Raw genomic sequence first — 20,777 nt, 5'->3', positions numbered from 1 at the left:
CCGTAGATGTGACGACATCCTGGAGATTCAAATGAACTGTGACATTATTATTATTAATTTATCAGCCGTTAACAATATTTCTATTAGCAAGTACTGCTACGTAAACCACAGTTGTGCCTCTAAGAGTTGGATTAAAGTGTATTTAGTCAAATTCGTTCAGCCGTTTAAGTTCAAAGTAACAAATTGGTCACAATGAAAAACTTTCACCCGACCCTTTTTTTTTCGTCGAGGGGAAATGCTCATGCAGACCCGCATACCTCGGAGGAGATATATGGGTACTGCCGGACTCTTACCGGCTAAAACCCGCCGGTGCTCCTTTTCAGCACTTTCTTCGAGACGTGGGTGTGCGCGAGCAATCGTCCCGCCCCGAACGCATTGGTCCGTCTCACAAGGCGGACCCCTTCACTAAGTGACCTGTAGGTGTATCCTCACTGAGGGGCCCGCGGGAGCACGCGCGTGCTTCCTTTCATCCGACCCTACAAATTCCACTGCTGAACGTAGGCCTTCCTATATTGGGGTGTTTTGCCAGTGGTTGCCGTGTTTGGCAGGTGGATTGGCAACCGCAATTAGGCTTTGATGATGTTTCAAGAAACACTGCTACCCATCCCTACACCGTTCAGTTCCTATAGTCGTCTTTTATGACACCCACGGGAAAAGAAGGGGTGGTTCATTAGAAAAGTAGCATACTACGAATGATTTAAATAGAAGAAGATTTACGAATAAAATTGAAACATTTATGAGAAAGTATATTAAATTTTCGTCATCCATTTTGATTTTTTTAACACACGGACCAAAGGAGCATTCGATACATCTGATGGCCAGTGACTACCGCCATTCATGAAGAGGAATAACCTACCTTCTAGGAAGTAACCTACTCTTTTCTTAAAGGTTTAAATATTCTGTCATAGTAGATCCTTATTAATATTATAAATTTTAAAGTGAGGCATTAAGAGGTAACAAACACCTCTTAATGCCTCGACGACTCAACCGATTATCGTAAAATTTGGTATATACGTACTATGTGGGAAAGAGAAGGATGACTAATAGTCTATTAGTTATCCTGGTCAATATATATCTCAGTTAGGTGGACAACATTAAAGGTACAGGCTTTTTCATTTAAGTGTTTCCTCTTGTCGGGGCAATTAATTCATAACACCTAGTGTTTCCTTTATCTGTCCCATTTAGTTATTTATTGGTCTTTCTCTTCACCTTTTATCCTCTATTTTTCCTTCTAGTATTCTCTTTAAAAATTGTCATATTATATGAGGTGGCTTAGATTTTTGTCCTTTTTATTCTTTATTATTATATATTTTTATTTATTGACGTTCTCTTCTCATTTACTTTTCTCAAGAGTTCCTCGTTCGTTACTTTTTTCTTTTCAGCTTATACTTTCCATTACCATATATATCGACATTTCCAATACTTCAAGACTCTTTCTTCCCTTTTGCGTCATTGTCCATAAATTGGTAAAGATTAGCAAAAAATTCAATTTTTTTTAATAATAAAAATCGAATTTACATTCTTTACATGATTTTGCATTTGTGCAACTGCAATTCCGAGACCGTCCGGTATCCCAATCCAATAAGGTCAACATAAAACTTACGAAACTTTGTTATAATAGTTTGCAAAAATAAACAGCTACCTATTTCAGTTGCGATCATGTTAATATGGGACCAATGCGCAAGTTTATCCTATCGATTCCGAGAAGGATTGCTTGTCAGCTAATTTGTGATTTCAAATTGAATAAAAAATATCGAAATCAGGTAAGAATTGCAGGAGATATCGCTTAGTAAAATAAAACCTGATGGGTTCGAGGTGACACTGCAATTCGTAATTCTTATTTTGGGGCCTTAGCTTGTATATCTAGAGCATCGAATGTCAAAAATTATTTGCAGTATATTTTTTCAAATGAAAATAAATACCTGCAAAAAAAAGTATAAAATAAATAAAAAAAATATAGATTATTTGCAACCGTGAATAAAATAACCTATATAAAAAAAAATCCAAATCGATTTATAACTGAAGTGGTGGCAACGCATGGGAGGTATCATGGGCGAAACAGTATACTCTGTTATGTCCATGGTACTGCTCATGTCTATAGGTGACGGTTACCACTTTCCATCAGGTGGGCCGTCAGTTTGTTTGCCATTTTAAGTTGTATAAAAAAAAATTAAACAAGTAATTCTCATAATCGACTTTAATTCGAGTCAAAACAACAAATAGTTGCTCATATCAGCAACTGCAGTTAGGTGTACAATCATAATTGTAATAGGATTAATACAATAGGATTAGTTGGGATCTGACTGTATCTGACTTAATGGTGTCTGTAGCATAGTGGTGGGCACGTTGCTTGGTGAAAAATGAGATTCCGGATTTGAATCTCGGTCGGATCAAATTAGGAAACCGTGATATTTGAGTTAGCTTGGGTGTTCTAGGTTGTGCACCCAGATTTTTTTTTTAGCACTGAGGTGGCAAACAGGTATACGGCACACCTGATTGTAAGCAGTTACCGCAACCGATAAACGCCTGCAAAACCAAGAGCAAATATACATTTGTCTATACTTTTGAAATATCTCTATTTTTATTTTAATAAAATTCAATTACATTTACAATTAAAATACATGATCATTACGACAGAATAATGATTAGTAAGCGCGTCTCCGAGCGAAGATTGTCGGAATCGAAAACAAAGTTTTAATTAGAATACTCCTCTAACTCGAGTTTTACTTTTTACAGTTTCAGGACTCGGCTTGATATACTAATAATTGCGTAGCAGAGTTTAAAGAAATCCATTGAAGCCTTTTATATTGAATATTGCTGTATTTAGTTGATCAGGTGCCATTATTATACGATATTCAGTCGCTTTTCTTTGTTAATTAAAATATAAATAATATTTTTTTTTTAATGGATGATAATGGTATGGTAACCCTGGTAACCCTGGTAACCCTGGTAACCCTGTCTGTATACACTGGCGAGGCACCAATGGTAGATGTCGGATGAGGATGAATGCAGGTCAGTTAGTCCATCCTGACGAATTCAACTAGAATTAGCCACGATGGTTTCCAGAGGGGACCACGTGGAGGTCGACCTGACAGGGTATATTGCTAATAATGGGGCTATTTGACCCCAACATATCATATTGTGGTATACAATATAAGCTTTTATAAGAGAAATAGCTAGAAAATTACTTGTCCACTTACATGGATACGTTACATTTAGAATTTCACATCCCGTGGCGTTGTTGAGACAATATACATGCATATTATTGCGTACTAGAGTTAACGGGATAATTCACACTGACAGAATGGAACGAAATGCAATGCGAAACCTGAAATAATCCACATTAGTAATATTATAAAGAGGAAAAATTTGCATTTTTAAATGTTTGTAATAAATTAACTGAAAACTACTGGTCTGATTTCAAAAATTCTCTTAACATTAGAATACTACATTTATCGTCATCATATCAGCTATTAACTGACCACTGATGAACATAAGACTCCCTTTTAGGGGGTTTTACCAGTAGTTGCCACGCTTGACAGGCGGATTGGCAACCGCAGTCAGGCTTTGGAGATGTTTAAAGAGGGACTCTGCTACCCATCCCTCGCCCTCCCTTAGTCGCCTCTTATGACAACAATGGGAAAGGAATTGGTGACCTATTCTATGCCATAAACATAAGGCGATTGCTACATTATCTCTGAGTAACATAGGTTATATATTATTTTCGAATTTTTTTTTTACTTTATTCTATTTAGTTGTGCGAAGCTGGATCGAAATGTTGATGATGTAATAGATTGAAAGAAGGCTAGTTTCAAAGTGAAAAAAATTAATCCAGAGATATTTCTCTAATTTATAAATAACACGAAAAAAATCGACGCAGATGACTGGAACACCGAACACAAAGTGTCTTTATGTAAAATATTTGGCAAATAAGCATACAGTCTGGCATATGGTGAGAATGAGTTGATAAATACTTGCAATTCTAGAGACGATACTTGAGCAACGAACCTATCTGGCTTCTTACTAATATAATAAAATTGCAATTAGATTATGTCTGTATAAGAGTAACAGAAATCAATACAAAAAACTTTCAGAAAATTTATAAATATAATTCTGTCTGTATGTTTGATTCAGTATCATGCAACTACTACAACAAATTAGATGCGAAATACATTGTAGTATTTCTAAAGATCTAATTTAAAAATTGGTATATGTTTTATCTTTATACACTGTCCAGAAAGTGATTTATTTAATTGATATCTATTATTTGTATGACACTATAGTCCTCAGGAATGGCAACGCATGGGGGGGGGGGGGTATTATGGGCGAAACAGTATACTCTGTTATGTCCATTGTACTGCTCATGTCTATAGGCGTTACCATTTTCCATCAGGTGGGCTGTCAGCTTGTTTGCCATTCTAAGTTGTATAAAAAAATTCTACTTTTGAAATCTGCGTGCGAAGTAGTGGACAAAAAGCTATTCAGACAAAAATCCTAGGTCACAATAGCTAACACAATTTTAGCAAGATATTAATTGTAACTTTCAAACTAGAACACACACAGCCAATTATATTTATTTGGCGGTAGAAATATGTACCCATTAGGACGATTCATACAAGTATTCTTTTGCTTCAATTTAAAACTTAAGAAGTATGCTATGAGACATGAAAGTGCAATACAAAGGCATGTCACAGTACAATGGCGTTCCAATTTCAAATAATGATGTTCAAATACACTCACTCACGCGTCTCAGTCGTCCGTCGCGTTCTGTGTGAACGAACCACAATGGCGCTTGTTCAAACGTTGCATGAGCAATAAAATGCAACGATTGTTGCAAATAGCCTGAGAAACGCTTTAGTACTAACGCTATTATATGTAGCCATTTTGTATGTGTATTCCCGCTTGCGTATTTGCTTCTATTTCATTATATTGTAAGTGTTATCCTTGTAAAACATTTCACGTTGTGTCGTATGGAGAAAATGAACAAATTCCTGAACTAGTCACTTTTATAAGCGCGACCCTAGTTCGCAGAAGTGAAAATCATGTTATATGGACGGCACAGTATCATGTGCGATATCTGCGGTGTTATTCATGGCTTTAGGCAACGGTTACTGCTTTCCGTCTACTGGGCTATTTTTATTTATTTATATATGTACGTGTTGGCCACTTTCCTAGTAGGTGTCGTAAGAGGCGGGAACTAAATGGTCGAGGGATGGGCAGCGGCGTCCCTCTTAAAACGTCATCAGAAGTGAAACTGCCGTTGCCAACCGCAAGTATGGCAACTACTGGCAAGCCCTACTTTATGAAGGAAGCTATGTTCAGCAGCGGACAGTTAATGGGTAATACAATAACATGTATGTATAGGAGGTGAGTTTAATGCTAAAAGCATTCTTTCTCAATCAACCAACTATATCAACTTATGTACTTATTAGTAGATACATTTTTTTTATAGGTGAAAATGGTATAGTAACGGTAACTTCGCCTGCGCTAATGGGCTACGCTGGCGGAGCACCAGTGAAGGGTGATAGATGAGAATGAAAACAGGCCAGTTAGTCCATCATGATGAATTCATCAGGAATTAGCCATGATAGTTTTCAGGGGGAACCGCGAGGAGGTCGAACTGGTTGGGTTATATTGCTAGCGATGAGATTCTCAGTCTCCATTACTAACAATTCTTTTCCTCCCTAGTAGATACAATTCAATTTTTAAAATAAAGCACACCTGCAATTTTCTGATGTACTGGTACTGACGGGCGGTTATAGTGACACACTCACCATCAGGTTAGCTGCATGCTCGTTTGCCCCCTGCATTATGTATGAGAAAAAAAAATTCTTAATAAAGTTTTTTATATTGAAGCCTTGTAATAAAAATATATATCCTTGAAAATACACCTGTTAGTTTTAAATATAATAATTAAATTATCTTTAAAACTAAAAGGTGAAAGGAGAAAATAAATACAAGTAATAAAAAAACTGCCATAAAATATGCCCTATCCCATTTGTGTTTCTACCGTGAAGCAGTTGTGTTTGCATGGCTGTGTTTCGGTTTGAAGGGTGGGACCCTATGTACCCTAGGGTACAGAGTAATAACACCCGAGTCCTCAGGAATGGCAACGCATGGGGGGTATCATGGGCGAAACAGTATATCTGTTATGTCCATGGTATTGCTCATATCTATAGGCGACGGTTACCCCTTTATTCCATCAAGTGAATATATATATGGCAAACAAGCTGACGACTCACTTGATGGAAGAATGTGGTAACCGTCGCCTATAGATATGAGCAATACCATGGACATAACAGAGTATATATATATATATATATATATATATATATATATATATATATATATATATATATATATATATATATATATATATATATATATATATATATATATATATATATATATATATATATATATATATTATATATTTATTAGTTCAATATCCTCAACAATAACATCACTAAATCACAAGGCGATGTGAATCTCGGATGATAAATTGTAACATTAATTGCTACGGTGCTAATAACCAACAGGCAAGTAAATCGATTGCTCGTAAGCAGCCATTCATCGGTAGACATCCAATTGTAGTAATTAAGCACTGCAATGCAATGACGCTCCTGTGGGTTCCAATATAGGGGAATATAGGAGGCGGTAGTCTAATCTAAGAGAGCATACGTGTTCATTTTGTTTCGCAAACATAACAGCATCTTTAATCATTGTAAAATTTGTTATTGCGATTTTAAAAAAAGAAACTAGATTTTTGAATTGATTTTGATGTATTTACTATGGTTGCAATCTGAAAGTAAATAAGTCGATTTATAAACGGCGTAGTTATGAGGCAAAAACACAAAAATAAAAGAGGTTGATATATATATAAAACATAACATGCATGCAAATAATGATCTTGACTGTATAGATAGAGCATCATCATATAAAGTTTTCACCAAGAATAGATCAATTTTTTTATCCATATGGTGCTTGAATAGTGACTATAATATGCATTTCTATGTATGGAAGAAATTAAATGGTAAAGTTAAATTAAAAAATAAAAACGATAGAAAACTATTAAGAATATAATATATTTGAAAGAACGAGATGATCAGTGCATAAATATTAGTGATGATTCATCATCATCTCCATCTCAGCCATTATCTGTTCACTGCTCAACGTAAGCCTTCCCCATAGAATGCCATAAAGAACGGTCCCGAGCCACATGCATAACTTGAATGATTTACTTTGATTTATAAAGAAATTTCATTTCAAAATCAAAAATCATTTCAATATCATTAAAAATTAATATTTAATCCAATTTATTTATTATTATTTATTAGTAAAGTACCAGGACTGTAGAACAAAACTGCAGTTCAATTCAGCGATGCAATGCCAGAGGGGTCTATAAAAATGGCCGTGAATCGATGATTTCATACGAAAATGAAATCCGTCCATTCAAATAAGAGCTCTGTATTCATAAACTAACGTATGCGAGTAACCAGATAATAAATTAATGCTGATTTTTAAATGATAGAAAAGGACAGTTATAAATAAATTGTATATCACTCACAACAAGGCAGTTTTTTAGTCTTCTCTGTGGTAATGGTCATTGATAATAATCAATGAATGAAAGTGACAAACAGAAACAATAGGTAAGACTACACTTGCATTTATGATTTCCTATTATTTTATGTAATTTTTCATTTGCAATGAAAAAGCAGCAGCCAGCAACTGATAGACGAACGTACAAATGTGGGCCGAGACGTAGACGAGGCACACATACGTGAGTCCATCTGGAGAGCTGGTAACCCTGCCGGCGCTAACGGGATATTAATAGTAATATAATAATAGTGAATGGTGATAGATGAGAATGAAAACAGGTCAGTTAGCCCATCATGATGAATTCATCAGGAATTAACCATGATACTTTCCAGGGAGAACCGCGAGAAAAAAGAAATCGACCTGGTTGGGTATACTGCTAGCAATGAGATTCTCAGTCTCCATTACTAACAATCCCTTTCCCACCAACTCAGATGAGTTGAAAGGCTGTCTCTTGTAACTTGAGCGCGCAATTGTATTACATCCATTCGATACTGTTGACCACGTCACAGGCACTGATGGAGTTTGATGGTTGATAATATGGTAAATATCTAGTTGCTCACTCGTGTCTGTCTACATCAGGGGATCCCAAACTTTTCTTGATTAGAAACCATTTTTATAATATTCTTGTTAGTAGGGACCCCTATGTAGGTATAATAAAAATACACTGTAATAATCAAATTGAAACTTTAATTGCCTCTTAGGACATACACGGAAAAGGAAGGGGTGGCCCATTCTGTGCCGGGGCACACACGTTTTAATACATATATATATATATATATATATATATATATATATATATATATATATATATATATATATATATATATATATATATATATATATATTTTCATTAATTAATCTTTATACTGTGAAGAAGTTGTGTTTGCATGGCTGTGTTTCAGTTTAAAGGGTTGGATATGACAGTGAATTTATAGAGTACAGAGGAGTAACACCTGAGTTTTCAGGAGTGACAATGCATGGGGGGTATCATGGGTGAAACAGTATACAATACCATGGACATAACAGTATATGTTATGTCCATGGTACTGCTCAAGTCTATAGGCGACAGACACCACTGTCCATCAGGTGGGCATTCAGCTTGTTTGCCATTCTATGTTGCATAAAAAAGAGTACTTTTTAAATAACCAACCAGTATGTTCTTCTAAAAAGGGATAAAGAGATTCCTTCAGGGTCAACACTGCGCGCGTAATTCCCCTGGTATTGCATGCGTTCATAAGCTACAGTAACAGCTTACCATCAGGTGGGCCGTATGCTTGTTTGTCATCTCAGTAGTATAAAAAAATATTCAATTGTTTTTGAGAACTAACAATTAAATGCATCGTTACTTAACGTAAGGTAGTAATATATTACATCTGATATTTAAGACAAATCATAAGGGGCCCCCATAGATGGAATGGAGTGGGAATGATTGGGGTGATCATTGTGCAAATGTCATTCTGTAAGCACCGCATCACACCGCACTCCCTCAGGGTGCCTGGAGCCGATTACAAATTTACATGACAATCGGCCTTAATCGCGTACTATCCAGTAGCTCGCATAATCACGGGCCTGTAGTGAATTATTACGATCCCTCGATTCTGTTGCATCGGTTATTTTTACTCGATTATCAAGGAAAAGACAATTGTGTCTATAATTATTAATGTATATCCTAGTATTAGGTACATATTTAACACATAATTTTGTTTGATTAATACGTATATGTATGTATATATATGTATGTATGTGTATGTATGTATATTTAATTTTTATATATTTTTAATTTGCAAAAGCTGCTTTTTTAATTATACAATACCATCATACCTACTTGTACAACAATTAGTCCATTACCTTAAGGTTGTCTTGAAAAGATCGCTCTCAGCAATAAGACCGCCTTACTGTACTTATACAATTGTATCGTTGAGCTTGTAAATTGTCTTGTTTATTTCCTATATTGTATAATACAAATAAAGTATACTCATTCATTTATTCATTCAAAACAGGGTAATGTCTATAAACAATTTTTAAATTTTTCTTTTCATTTTCATTTCTAATTTCCAAATATCTATATATGGTTTGTCTGGATACTGATAGTGGTAAAAAGATTATTCCTTTTTCATGTGTATAAATTTCGATCGGGTTCTTCGTTTCAATATTATATGGTCGATAATTAATATCTAATATATCTGTTATATAGATATTGTAACTGCGATATATAGATATCGCTATATATTACTTACTCCTACTCGCAATTATAAAATACTAGCGGCCCGTCCCGGCTTCGCACGGGTTGACATTTTTACAACACAAAAAAAGTGATTATTGTGACATAACGATAATAGTTGGACATATATTCGTAGTATCGCGAAGTTTTTCTATAGTTATTGATATTTTCTTCAATATTGTACAACATACTTTTGTTGTATCACCAATAGTTTCCGCAGCGCACGCGACCAAAGATATTTTATAGCATTTTTTTTACACCTTGAGTTACGTTACTAAAGTTTTAGTAAGAATCCCTAATCTTTTCTAGCAATATATATAGCCTATGTTACTCAGATTAAATGTAGTTTTCTAATGGTGAAAAAATTACTGAAATCTGCAAAGTAATTTTTGAGTTTATTCATTACAAACATACACACAAAAATACAAATCTTTCCTCCTTATAATATTAGTGTAAATAGTGTACGAGTAGATGTAGATTAAGTTTTAATGGTAAGCAGTTACCGCAGCCTGTGAACACCTGCAATACCAAAGGTATTACGCGTGCGTTGCCGACCCTGAAGAAACCTCTTTACCCCCCTTTTGAAGAACCCCATGCTGTAGTCTCTTGAGAAAGCCTCGGCAGGGAGCTCATTCCCCCCGCTAGGTCGAGTGACGACCTCAAATACATTGCAGGGAGTCTGTGAATGGAGGTGGCTCAGGACCGTTCCTTAAAGCAGTCTATGGGGAAGCTTATGTTTAGCAGTGCATAAATAAAGACTCCAATGATGATGATGATGATGATATAATATTCTGAACATTTATATTCGACCAAGTAATATTAAAAATTGCTTTAGATGTTGAAGCACTGGGTAAAAAGGTTAAGTCGTATGCAAATATTGGAGTCCCGTTAAAACACCGCAGTAACCCTCTCCAACGCGATTATAAATCAAATATTTAGTCTACGAGGTTTGTCCGGAAAGTACGTATAAAAGTTTTTTAAAAATTTTATTTTACAATTATTCAGGTAAATCAATTTTATCCCCTTCAAAGTACTCCCCCTGTGACATAATGCACTTGTGCCAACGCCGTTTCCACTGTGAGAAGGCTCCTTGAAAGTCCTCTGGTTGTAGGTTTCTCAGCTGCCCCGTCGTAGCTTTTTTTATCTCATTTATGTCCCCCAAATGCCGCCCCCGAAGTACCAATTTGGTTTTTGGGAACAAGAAGAAGTCACACGGGGCCAAATCCGGCGAATAGGGGGGGTGTTCGGTCACCGTAATGGAATTTTTACTCAAAAACTCACGGACAACAAGAGAGGTGTGGGCAGGGGCATTGTCGTGGTGAAGAATCCAACGCCCCTCTCGCGCCAATTCTGGACGAACTCGTGCCACACGAGCTTTGAGGCGTCTGAGCACATCGACGTAGAATTTTCCATCAACTGTCTGGCCTGGAGGGACGAATTCTTGATGGACAATCCCCCGAACATCGAAAAAAACAATCAACATTGTCTTGACATTTGAGCGGGATTTTCTTGATTTTTTTGTTCGTGGTTCCCCGGATGTCTTATCGAATTAGATCGGCAAAAATTTCACGGCCATTCTTGCCGAGTTTCGAGAGAAACTTGATTACGACGCGCTGCTCTTCAACGGAAGCGGGCTCCATGCCGACGGGGTTTCGTTAAGAGGTAACTTCACAGATGGCGTGACAAGCCAGTTCGCACCGCACGGCGGTCAGACCAGAACTGAAGCATTGTTAGGGACATAAGGAAGGGGTCCTGCGCTTACCTGGCCTCCCCACTCCTCTTTCTCGCATTCCAGAACACTTTTATACGAACTTTCCGGACAGACCTCGTATAACGCCTCAATTTTTTTTTTCTTCATCAGTTATTTAATATCATTGCTTTTTTAGGTTTTCGTATCAGCCGTTGATTGTTCACTGCTGAACATAGTCCTTCCCTATAAAGGGTATTTTGCCAGTAGTTGCCACGCTTGGCAAGCAGGTTGGCATTCACACTTAAACTTTAAACATTTATTTTTTGTTTTTTTTATACAACTCAGAATGGCAAACAAACTGGCGGCCCAACTGATGGAAAGCGGAAACCGTCGTCCATAGACATGAGCAGTACCATGGACATAACAGAGTATACTGTTTCCTCCATGCGTTGCCATTCCTGAAGATTCAGGTGTTATTCCCCTGTACCCTGTAAATTCACGCCATATCGCACCCTTCAAACCGAAACACAGCCATGCAAACACAACTGCTTTACGGTTGAAACACGGATGGGACAGAGGTACCCAAGCAACTGCAACCGTACACCTGAAGGGGTTATGAAGAAACAAACTTATAAAATACAATTAGATCGAGAACCTTCTTTTTTATAAAGTTGGCTAAACTATTTTCAACCCATCTCTGATGAAACCGTAGAAACCAGCTACGTATAACAATAGGTTAACATTAACATCTCTATAAACATCTATAGAACATCTCTAGAGGTATAATTCAAACAGTCACATTCGAATTTTAATTTGCTCTAATCTCGTGAAGAAAATGCAAATAGTTTAGACGGCTAGATGCAAGCGAATTATTCATTCCGAATACATTCTGTTTGCTGCCAGGCGCTGATTAACTGGCTCCTAATTGAGTAACGAACTCTCCTCGACTTGCTAAACAGTCGGCGGTGACTAGCTAGCGATTGGTGGTACAAGTCATAAAAGATAGCGGCAACGTAATTGTTAGCTGGCAGCTAGAATAATAATTGCCGTATAGTTCCGGTATAGAATGGGCTACCCCTTCTTTTTCGTAGGTGTCGTAAACTGCAACCAAGGGAATTTAATGGTTGAGGGATCAGCAGCAGTATCCTCCTTAAAACACCACCAAAGCCTAACTACGGTTGTCAATCCACCTGCTAAGCGTGGCAACTACTGGCAAAACCCCCCTATAGGGAGATGCCTATATTCAGCAGTAGGGAGTAAATGGCTCATATAGTATCTAGAATAAATTTTCGTTACAAAACTTTTATTGAGTGATTATTTAAAGGCAGTGGAATGTTTATAAGTTGTTAGTTTTTCACTGCGACTTCTTGGGATAATTTGATTGACTCAGATAAAAATTTGCTTATACCCCTTTTACATCCCAAATACTGCTTCCGTACGGTTGAGACTCTAAAGCACCAAGAGGAAAGAAAAGCAAAATATTAGTATGAATTATTAAACCTTTAGAAAAGTATTATACATTTGAGAGTATCATTATAAAATCTCTCCACTCACAGTACTAAATTCTATATATATGCGTTACAAATTTTATATGTCATTTATCTTTGAAATTTTACCACTTTTATTATTTTGTTTCTGAAAAATCGAAATCAAATTATTTATTTTAAGATAACTTGTTTTCCTTGTGCCTATAATGATTTATATATGTCCTAGTATTAGATACATATTTTACATAGAATTATATGTTGTAATATGGTTAATATTTATATATATACAAATATTACCTAAATTATACAGCACTATCATACCTACTTGTACAACAATTAGTCCATTACTCTAAGGTTGTCTTGAAAAGATTGCTCTCAGCAATAAGACCGCCTTACTGTACTTATGCAATTGTATCGTTACGTTTATTATTTGTCTTGCTTATTCTTTATATTTTATAATGCAAATAAAGTATACTCATTCATTCGTTCATCAAATTCTCTTTGAAGCTTATGTTTCTCGATTCATTTAACGTGAGGTCATTTAAGGTTATAATAAAAATACATTATTTGCTAATACGTGTAAAATATTAAACCACATAGTTACTTAACATCCAATAAAATTGGTCTCCAACGCGTCAAAATTACATATAAAAAAATATATATATCGCTAGAGCTAGTAACTTATACCTTACGTACCTACTAGTCGCGACTGTGCAAATTCGTTATCACAGTTATTCTTGTTAAATATATTCAACTACTAATTGTGATTATATTCCACGAACAACGCCGGGGCCATATTGAATTACTATAACATTATTTTAAGTTTTACCCCTTCTGTCATCGAATCTTGAAACGAGGTATGCTCTGTGACAATGTCCAGATTGGTGGCAGCGTGGTAGGCCGAGTCGTTGGGTTCCCTGTGATATGGTTGAACACGACGATGGCTGGTTCATCCCTCATACTCTTGAATTTTATCCATCCATATTTCTCTTTTTTTTTGTTAACTATTACTTGAAACGAGCAACAGCTGAGTTTCTTGCCCATTCTATTTAACTGAAATTACATTTCTAAATAGGCGGTAGATTCATGAAAAAAGGATTGTTCGAAAATGAAGGTAACAAACATAAAAAAAAAATACAAGCATTCTACCAGAGGGAGACTTTGTATAAAAGTCGATTGCTTGAGTACCTTTGTCCCATTCGTGTTTCAACCGTGAAGCAGTTGTGTTTGCATGGCTGTGTTTCGGTTTGAAGGTCGGATATGGCGTGAATTTACTGGGTACAGAGGAAAAGCACCTGAGTCCTCAGGAATGGCAACGCATGGGGGGTATCATGGGCGTAACAGTATACTCTGTTATGTCCATGGTACTGCTCATGTCTATAGGCGACGGTTACCACTTTCCATTAGGTGGGCCGTCAGCTTGTTTGCCATTCTAAGTTGTATAAAAAAAACAAGCAAATTGAAAAGTACCTAATTTTTTTAAGTCAGATTGAAAATAAAAACGGATTTTAAAAAGCCATAACTGTGTAAATTAGTAAGAAATTTAAACGGTGTTTAAATAGGTGTATGGATGTTTATGAATTCGGTGAAGAGCTTGTAAACGATCACGCACAGACCAACCGAAATACGCTTTGTAGAGGTCTTATGTGTAACTTAGTTCAGAAGTGAACAGCTGGGGAGCTTATCTGCTATTGACTTAGTTTGGAATTAGTTCTGTTATACCATATATACAGTCTCTACAGTCTGAAATCTCTATTCATTATATATATATATATATATATATATATATATATATATATATATATATATATATATATATATATATATATATATATATATATATATATATATATATAATCAAAATACCCATAGCCCATAGGATAAGGATAAGCAAGCTAAAGTGGCAAGATCACATGGCTCGAAGACCACAACGACAGGAAAGAAAGGTTCTTGAATAGCGACCCCGTATGGGCAGACGCAGTGTAGGATGACATCCACTAGATTAAGTGATGATCTCAAATGCATTAGAGTCAGTGGACGCAGGTGGCTCAGGACCGTTCCTTATGGCGGTCTGTAGGAGAGGCCTATGTTCAGCAATGGACAGGTAATGGCTGAAATTAATTATTGAATTATATATCAAAATACTATTTTGTAATATCTATCATATTGTAATATCTAAGGGAATAAAATAAAGTACGTGAAAGAGAAGGAAAACTTGTAACACTCGTAAAACCCTATATCTTAAGTTCGAACCCACGTAGTAGATATAAGTCCATTATTCTCTTCTTTTGGGGAGACCCGTACCCAGTAATGGGGACGTTAAAGGGTTGTTAAGGTAGAGTAGGATTCCATATATCTTTCTGTGACAGTTCACCTTTATTAACTTTCTAAAACCTGTGATAACAATGAAACTGCACAAGTTACGAACTTACAATATATAAAAAAAAATTAATTAAGATTTAAAATAAAAACTAACTTGAATTGTTATAAAACCAGTTATTTTAATTTAAAAACGGAATTATTGAAACGATTTTAACAAAATTTTTATATAATTAGTCTGTAAATATATTTACAGATTAAATATATATACAGATATAATTTAATTTATTCGTTTATTAAACAGTGTCAATTATTCGTTAGATTATTTTTATGTTAAGTTTTATTGAAATAGAAGATATATGGATTTCTTTTTATTTTTAACCGACTTCAAAAAAGGAGGAGTTTTAATGTTCAATTGTATAGTTTTTGTAGGGATTTTTTTTATTGTAGTACAACATGTGATCACTCTATCCTGAGTAAACACAGAGACAATATGACCTATTATGGTCCGAAAAGAGAATGACTCTCTTAACGATTGCCCACTATGCCGGCTCACTGTTTTTTTACGCTACACTTGAAGTATCTGATGTTATAGGATGAAAGAACCAAAAAGATTTTTTTTCTTTTTTTTTTTATACAACATAGAATGGCAAACAAGCTGACGGTCCACCTGATGGAAAGTGGTAACCGTCACCTATAGACATGAGCAGTACCATGGACATAACAGAATATACTGTTTCGCCCATGATACCCCCCATGCGTTGCCATTCCTGAGGATTCAGGTGTTATTCCTCTGTACCCAGTAAATTCACGCTATATCCCACCCTTCAAACCGAAACACAGCCATGCAAACACAACTGCTTTAAGGTTGAAACACGAATGGGACAGAGGTACCCAAGCAAACGACTTTTGTACAAAGTCTCCCTCTGGTAAAGAATACATAACAAGTTCGACAATGTTGTCCGGTCTGGCGAAACCCACAATTTTCAATTTTACGATAACTCGGAATGCTTTCAAATATTTTATATTAAATTAAATCTCCATCCAAAGGTTGCCTGGAAGAGATCGCTCTTAGCGATAAGGTCGCCCATTGTTTTCTCATTGTGATCATTTCTTGTAATTGTTTATATCTATAATAAGTTTACTAATGTAATCTTTTGGAGGAAACAATAAAGAGTATCTATCTATCTATCTATCTATCACGTGACTGTCATTGATCCTAGAATTCACGTGGATACTAGAGAGGAGAATACTAGAACTGGTTCCTTTGAAATATATCTATATTGTTATTATTATGGTTTGGCCATTTGGTGAGGATGGATGAAAGAAGAATTACGAAAGAGATTTATCGAGCAAGAATGAATGGAGACGTCGGTATGGACGTATGTCGACAAAGTAGGCGACGTGCTGAAGAAGAGCCAAATTAAAAGTACCCGTAACCGGCGAGCGTGTATGAAAAGATTGATGAATGTGGAAGAAGCGAAAGAGGTTTGTTTGAATCGAAGCATTTGGTGTTCCATTGTTTCTGCCTACTCTAATGGGAGACAGGCGTGACAGATATGTATGTATGTACTATATACACCTTCCTCATAAGGGGAGATTTGCCAGTAGTTGTCATGCTTGACAGGCAGGTTGGCAATCACAGTTCGGCTTTTAGAGATGTTTTAAGAGGGACGTTGCTGCCCATCCCTCGCCCTCACTTAGTCTGTTCTTATGACACCCACGGGAATGGAAGGGGTGGCCCATTCTATGCCGGGACACACGGTGGATTGTGCCAAATAACGATTTCAATCAAATACCTATACAAAGTTTTTTTTACAAACAATAATATTTAAAGTAACATCTGTTCCTCGCATTGTCTCATTCTTATTGTATCTGCGTTACCGAAACGACTCCACCATATAAATTATAAGCCGACATAAGGTAGATTTCCCCCGCGGCGTCGAACGTGTGACCTCGTGCTGTTAACTCGGTCCATATTTTTCAGATCTGTTCTCAGAGAGAGATTGATGGTAATGGAGCAAACTTATTGCGATGAAAATTTGATTTTACAATCCAAGAATCTAAAGAAAAGAAAGAATGAATAAGTCATTGCTTATTTTTTACATGTCTGTGAAATATATAGGTAGTTTTTGGTAATCATGTTCGAAAGAACATGGTATATATTATAGCTGAGTGATAGTGTCACCATTTAAGTGCTTTTTCTTTTTCGTTATTTTTTGTTTGTTGTAATTTTTTTTTATTATTATGTATAATATATTATTATGTGTTATTTAATGGGAAATTAAGCACTAAATAATTATTTTTATTTGTTTCTTTAATGGGACAAAAGGGTAACTCCGCCTGTACAAATGGTTTACATTATTTATTTATTAGACAAAACAATTTTCCAAAAAGACATTTAATAGCATCAATACAGACTATATGTATTGTGAAGTTGCAAAGACAGATAAAAGTGCATACAGTATAATTTTTTACCCACAGGGGGAAGTCGAGCGTGCGGCTGACTTGATGGCAAGTGACTACCGCCGCCCATGACACGAGAGTCACACGCAGACGGGTTTACCATTCCATTATCATCCATTAAAAAAAACCAGAATAGTCTTAGGTCTCCCTCGGCACCTATATCACTTATACATTTTTATTTATACTTCATATTACTAACAACCCCTTCTTTCCATGCATAAGTACTAGGATAGAGGGGAATAGATTTTTAGTATTGCGGAATACTAGTCCAGTTGAAAGCAATATACTCTTTTAGATTTACCTCTACGTGTTACCCCCTGGAAACCATTGCTCTTAATTCCATGTGTATTCATCACGCTGACCTAACTGATCGGTCTTTTACAACCTCTCCTACCAGCCCTTCCTGGTGCCCCGCTAGCGTATACCGTTAGCAGGCGGGGTTACCATTCCATTCATCATATCAGTCTTTAACTATCCACTGTTGAATATAAACCTTCCCTCTGGGGGGGTTTTGCCATTAGTTGCCACGCTTGGCAGGCGGATTGGTAACCACAGTTAGACTTTGAAGATGTTTTAAGAGGGACGCTGCTGCCCATCCCTCGTCCTCCCTTAGTTTCCTTTTACGATACCCACGATTGCTTGGGTACCTACAGAGGTACCCAATGGGAATGGGACAGCCCATTCGTGTTTCAACCGTGAAGCAGTTGTGTTTGGATGGCTGTGTTTCGGTTTGAAGGGTGGGATATGGCGTGAATTTACTGGGTACAGAGGATTAACACCTGAGTCCTCAGAAATGGCAACGCATAGGGGGTATCATGGGCGAAACAGTATACTCTGTTATTTTCATGGTACTGCCCATGTCTATAGGCGACGGTTACCACTTTCCATCAGGTGGGCCGTCAGCTTATTTGCCATTCTAAGTGGTATAAAAAAATCCATTACCAACCAAAAAAAAGTACTAGGACATCAGCAGTGTATCATATAATCGGGTGTATTATTTGTTATTTAAATTCTATCGAACCAAATAATACTTACTGTTACTTTAAAAGCTTCCATTACGCCAATCTACCTTCAAATATTTAATTTTAAATGGACTATTGTAATTTGTAACGGGCATTGTTTAACGGGCGTGCTGTCAGAATTGGTTTAATCCATTATGTATCCAATATTAAATGAAGTGGCTCAGTTTGTTTTATGAAATCAAATGGATCGTTGAGCTATTTAATTTGGAAAAGTCGATTGTCTGTACAAACGGACGGCACGGATTCATTGATGATTTTTGACAATGGCTCGGAATGGACGGAACGAAAAGTAAGTTAAATACTGAATGGAATTTTGAATTGATTTAATTTTGAGTGATCACGACAAAGCCGAGTAGGCACTAGTGCTTTTACATGAAATAAAAAATACGATACAAGTGGATATACGTATACAAAAGTTCTGTATTTGTGATCATTTATACAACTATCAAGAATCTTTTGTTTATTGTTACCATCTTTTTGTATATTACTTTATTCTAATGGATTTTAGAAGAAGAAAAATGAATAATATAGGGTTATTTCTAAATAGTGTCTAAAGATTGAATATATATACGATTTTTTTAATTAAACCATCAGGATTTCGACTGTGAAAACCGCGTTAAGTTTGAAGCAGTAGTTTAACGTGATGCCAGTACAAACATAAAGACAGACAGAAAAACAGATGCACAGATAAAATTCATTAACATACCGTCGTCATATCAGCCTTTAACTGTCCACTGCTGAACATAATCCTCCCCTTTGGGGAGTTTTGCCAGAAGTTGCCATGCTTGGCAGGCGGTTTATCAACCGCAGTTAGGATTTAGAGATGTTTTTAGAGGGACGCTGCTGTTCATCCCTCGCTCTCTCTTAGTCGCCTCACGATACCCACGGGAAAGAAAGAGATGGCCTCTTCTATGGCAAAACCACATGGCGACAGACTTTACTAAATGAATATTGTTTGACATCAGATGACCTTATTAAAATCCTTGATATATATAAATATCTCTCATCTAGACATTGTCTTGTTACAGTTTTATTACATTTACAAGATAAAATAATATACTTTATATGAACTGACCGCTATAAACTATTAAGGTTTTGTTTTACATCATAACATTATTGTAAAAATTCTCTCTCTCGAATTCCCACCTTTCACCTTTTTTGTGTACACAGACTTCTCTGATATTGAACAATTTTGAGTACTCTTCACGGTATAAAAGAAGAGATTGACTTTTTTAAAACATTAATATGTGTATTTATTTTTATTTATTCATTAGTAGGTATAAAAGAAGAGATTGACTTTTTTAAAACATTAATATGAGTATTTACTTTTATTTATTCATTGGTACAAATATGTGTACATGGCGGACTTAATGCTAAAAGCATTCTCTTCCTGTCGATCACGGGAAAGTGTCCGAATACTCGAATGCGGTACTACTAATTATTGATAGACATATATACTAAAAATTACATATATAAATACTATATGTAAATATATATAAAATATATTACATACATACATACATATCTGTCTGTTACGCCTGTCTCTCATTAGGGTAGGCAGAAACAATGGAACGCCAAATACTTCGATTCAAACAAACCTTTTTCGCTAAAATACACTAAAATGAGAATAATATATAATACAGAGTGGCCCATAAGTCCTTAGTAATGAAAAAAATTAATTGAAATAAAACGAATTACACTATGAATAATATTTTTATTTGTAAATATAGCTAGAAAAACGAGAATAATTTTTTGTAAATAACGTCGTCCAAATGTAATCCGTTACAGTCACGGCACTCTTGCAAACGCCTTCTGAAATTGTCGATGACTGCGCGGCACGTCACTGCTGAAATGCTTGCCATTTCTCTGCGGATGTTTTCTTTTAGGTCATTAATTGACCGCGGGTTAGAGTCGTACACTTTAGCCTTAAGGTAGCCCCACAAAAAAAAATCCATTGGAGTCAGATCCGGGCT

Source organism: Galleria mellonella, unplaced genomic scaffold, assembly GCF_026898425.1.
Source record: "Galleria mellonella isolate WM207_F2 unplaced genomic scaffold, CSIRO_AGI_GalMel_v1 utg116, whole genome shotgun sequence".
Lineage (NCBI taxonomy): Eukaryota > Metazoa > Arthropoda > Insecta > Lepidoptera > Pyralidae > Galleria > Galleria mellonella.
The sequence above is the reverse complement of the archived record's forward strand: the minus strand, read 5'-3'. Positions refer to the sequence as shown.